The sequence below is a fragment of the Chenopodium quinoa genome, unplaced genomic scaffold (assembly GCF_001683475.1).
Source record: "Chenopodium quinoa cultivar QQ74 unplaced genomic scaffold, ASM168347v1, whole genome shotgun sequence".
Classification (NCBI taxonomy): domain Eukaryota; kingdom Viridiplantae; phylum Streptophyta; class Magnoliopsida; order Caryophyllales; family Amaranthaceae; genus Chenopodium; species Chenopodium quinoa.
Window position 1 is genome coordinate 271831 of NW_018743285.1, and position 5121 is coordinate 276951.

A 5121-nucleotide genomic window follows, 5' to 3' on the forward strand; every position below is an offset into this window, starting at 1 on the left:
TAATAGTGTTAAAAACCATTTTTGCGTGTGTTTTTTTTTTTTCGGTGTTAAAATTCAATATTTCCTTATTATTTTTATTTTATTTTATAAATTAGTTCATGTTTAATTTTGAATCATTAACCCATTGATAATTATAAATATCATTAATCATAATTTGATATACTACTCCCTCCGTCCCTTATTGATAGTCCCTTATGGGCAATTTTCACGGGAATTAATAAACATAAATAAGAAGTATTAGTAAAAGTACATTGGACAGATAAATTTACATTATGTAAAAAAAGTAGAGAGAAAAAGTAATAAAAGTACATGGAAAAACAAAATTTACATGGGAAAGTTAAATTTGCATAAATATGGTTGCAAATTCAAAGGAATTTTGGTAAAAAAAAATTAATATTAATGGTTGTTGGAAAATGCAGGGTGAACATTTTGGGACCAAAATTTAGATAAAAGGGACTATTAATAAGGGACAGAATGAGTATCTCTATTTCATATTATGTGCAACAAATGAGCTTGCACGGATTCATAGATATAACTTGTTAGTGAGTATTAAGGGGGTGTTTGGAAACCAGCTTTTCAGCTAGCTTTTGGCTTCTTCAAGTTGGTCAAATAGCCAAAAAAACATGTTTGGTTATTGGCTTTTTTAACTGGCTGAAAAGCTGGCTTTTAAGCCAAAAGCCAAAAGCTATTTGGAGCAGCTTTTGGTTTATGGCTTTTGGCTTGTTGACATAATTAACTTTTGATTAATAATAATTAATAATATTTAATCAAAAGTTAATTATGTCAACAAGCAGTAATATTTAATAATTTAAAAAAAATTATTATTGATAATTTTCAATTAATAACTAATATATAATTATTGTTAATTAATAACCAATAATTAAATAATTTTAATTTTAATAATTATTAAAAAATTAATCATCTATAATCAATAATTAATGTTAATGATTACTAATTAGCAAGAATTAATAACTTATTGTAGATAATTAATAATTAATTTACAATTATTATTACCAATACTGTATTATTTCTAATTAATATTAAAAAACTATATTAGTTCATTAGTGTTGATGTAATTTAACAACAACTATCACCTAACAACCGATTTACCAAACACTACAACTCTAGTCAAACAGCCAACTCAAAAGTCAATCTAAACAGCCAGTCAAACCAGCTAAGAAAAACAACCGACAGCCAATTTCCATTCAGGGCCTAAATGAAAATAGAAAGATAGTGATATATGTGATGAGAAAATAGATAAGAAAATTTTAGATTTTAACACCAGAAAAAAACCCGAAAATGGTTTTTAACGCCCCCATAAAAAAAATTTATTTTAACACCAAAACTTTTTTAACAAATTTAATTTTACCACCACTTAACTGATTCCGTTCAGGAATCCTTTAAGCGGGGCCATAAAGCCACGTGTCGCTTTATTATTGGCCAAAAAAAAAATATAAATAAAAACAAAAATATATAAAAAAAAAAAAAATACCTAAAACTACCCAGCCCCACCACCACCCCACCACTGCCACTATAACACCCTAGAAATTCCTTTCCTTTAAAATACCGATTTTGCCTTTTTTTTTTTTAAAATACGAAATAGGAAAATTTAAGACATTACTGTCACCGTGAAAACAACTAAGACAAATATCAAAGACACACACAACAGAAGGCTATCTTTAAAACCATTTAAAAATAAGTCAACTTAAAAGTCAAACCAAATGAAAGTAAAAGTCAAACTAAGTCAAACAAAGTCAACTTACAACTTGGAACCATTGTAGGCCCTCAAAACCAAACAATATTAAAAACCTTTGCGTTAGTCTCATGAGCAGAATAAAATAATTAATATTCAAACAAATAAAACACATCATATTCCTATGAGAACTAAGCTTGATTCACTCTTCACTCAAGCCCATCATGAATATGCTTCACCACCTGTAAAGCTTTTCTCTACTTGTCTCCACTACTCGCCATTAAGAATAGGTCGTCGTAGGGCCAAGTTAAAGACAATGCCAAACAAACATACAAACACACAATCAGCAATTCTGAGTACATAAGCGTAATAAAAACACACTAACATGCTTACATCCTATCATCACACAACTTACCGTGTAGCACCTGTTTACAAGCATACCAAACATTCAACACCTAACTAGACCAATACCAATGTTCACTTAATTTTGATTATACATCGAACGGGTTTCCAACCAAATTCCCTACCTCAAATAAATTGAGGTAAACTACACCGGGAGTTAACCGGGTAGGCAAATGTCACATGAAGTGACTGGACGTCCTACGCATAAGATAAGTAAAAAGGAAAATACAGCATCCTGTACTCCCAGTAGAAGTCATGGTTAGCTGAATATAAAACTCCATAACTCCCCCCATATGTTCATACTCAAGGTATATACGTTCCAAGAGTTTTGGTGTGTAATCTCTTTCACTTTACGTTGTTTACATATTGTTATACTTGGTGATGTCTCTCAAACCATAACACAGTCAAACATTATAATTCATTCAAACAATCAAATATACCAATGTAATTCTTGAATAATTAGTGACCACATAAATTTAATGTTGAATCCTTCTTTAAACTACCTCAGTGTCAAAGACACCTTAAATGCATAATGCGCTACAAACCCTATCCCTCGGTGTTAAAAACACCATAAGTGCACATAAGCACCGCAATATAATTTATTCCTGTGTACTAAGATACTTAAATAGCTCAATTCCCATGCTTAAAGCATCAATAAAAATTATATGAACCATAATAAAATTCCCTTTTCATATTCCAAACCAAATTAAACATTTAGTTTAATTACACATGTTCTCTAACATGCCAATAATAAAAGTGTGGTTCATAATCAACATGCCAATCATAATTAATTCCAATCACCAATTCATCACAAATAATTCATACATCACAAATCAATCACCAACATCAAACCAATCAACAAATTCCAACCAACACCTATCAAGATACTACTTGGAATTAATTAAGCAAGCCTAGCATGCTTCTACATATTCAAGTAATTACCAAGTACGCGAACATACCTTAAATATGATCTCAAAATCGCCACGACTAAATAAAATCACTCACTTGAAAGTCTCCTACAAACCAAAATTACAAAGAAGTATTAATACCTCTTCCACACAAATTCCCAGCAATATATACACTCTTTAAATCACACATAAACCCTCTAAAATAAGCTGAAATTTATTTAAAACCCTTACTTTTATTCCCAATTAATGGGTAATTAAAAATCCTTTCAAGAAACATAATTATAGGTTATATATAAAAATTCCAGCATTTTTAAAACTTATAAACTTGCTGTAATTTAGCTTAAAAACATTAATTTCAATAGTTTTAATCAACCCCAATCGATTCCATCAATAAACATTAATTTAGAAACCTAGGGTTTTCAATTTGAGGCTTTTTAATTTAAAACCAAATCTGGAAATTTATATACAAAATACTTATCATCAAACATCCTAAAATCATCACAAAACCCAAAAACAATAATTAGATTTAGGCTAGATTGAATTAAAATAAAAAAGACAGCCGACTGCTGCCGCGCCTGTCGGTGGTGCCGCTGCTGTCGCTGGTGGCTGCGGTGGTGGTCCAGCGGCGTGTGGTGGTCCGGCGTGTGTGGTGGTGATTAAAATAAAAATAAAAATAAGGGGAAGGGGAAAAATTTAGGGGAAAAGAAAATAAGAGGAGAGAGAGTTTACCTTTGGGTGCACTCCACCTTAGGCATATGATGGGTATTTATACCCCCTCTCATATCCCTCCTACTTAAAATTCCTTTACTACCCTTAACGATCTCTATCCTAGTCAAACTAGTATTTTGACTTTTCTTAAACACCATTGACTTTAAAAGTTATCGTTTTATAAAATAATATGCCCCAATATTTCCAAATCATAAAATAAAATATTTCAAGATTATTAAATATTTAAAAATAAACTTTTAATTAAAATAATTCTTTTTAGATTTATAAAAATCATAAATAATTCATTTCGAATTATTTAAATACTTTAAGAAATACTTATTTAAATTAGAATACGTATAAAAATACGGGGTATTACACCCACCTTCTTCTCCACCTTCACCCACACTCGCCGACGTAGCCACCGTCACATCACCTCCCCCACCCTCACCGACCGACCTGAACCCACCCCCTCCCTTTTCACGCAGCCCTAAACCACCAGCCATTGATGGTGGTAAATCGCAGCCCTATAGCCGTCGTTCCCCAAAAACGGCCATGAATTCGGCCATTGATGGTCGAAATCGGCTGATTAAGGCCACTCAGCCCCAAAACCGGCCGATTTTAGCCATTAATGGCCGAATTCGTGGCCGTTTTGGGGAAGGAGGGTTGCGGATTAAGGTTTCAGCCATTAATGGTTAGGTGGTTTTGGGGCGGAGAAGAGGGTCGGGAAAGGGAGGGGGAGGGGATGCGCCGGCGGCTGCATTGGTGAAGGTGGCAGTGGTGGGGCTGGGTAGATTTAGGAATTTTTTTATTTTTTTTTACTTTTTAAAACAAATAAAATGGTGACACGTGTTATTATGGACCCCACTTAATGGAATTTTTGGACGGAGACCGTTAAGTGGTGGTAAAATCCATTTTTTAGAAATTTGTCTGGTGTTAAAATATTTATTTAATTTTTTTTATGGGTGTGTTAAAAGCCATTTTCGGGGTTTTTTTTTTCTGGTGTTAAAATCCAAAATTCCCAATAGATAAATCTAATATATATAAATAAAGTAGGCATTTTTGGAGAGAATTCGGAGAGCAATGTAAGAAATATAATTAATTCGACTAATAAGAAAAAAAAATTTATTTTATTTTTAAATTAAAAAATTATATCGCCCAGATAAAAGTAACGAATTAGAATTGATATATCTAAAATTTTAATTCCACGTAGATTATAATCCACGAATTAAATTATTTTAATGGAAAAAAATAAAGTAAAAATATAGGGAAAGATAAATTCATTAAATCAATACTACGAGTATAAGAAATCCAAAAAAATATAGGAAAAGATAAATCTCCAAAAAGATATTTAATTGGGTTCAAATTATGAAAGTATCCTACTATCCAAAAATCATCTCCACGTAACTGTAC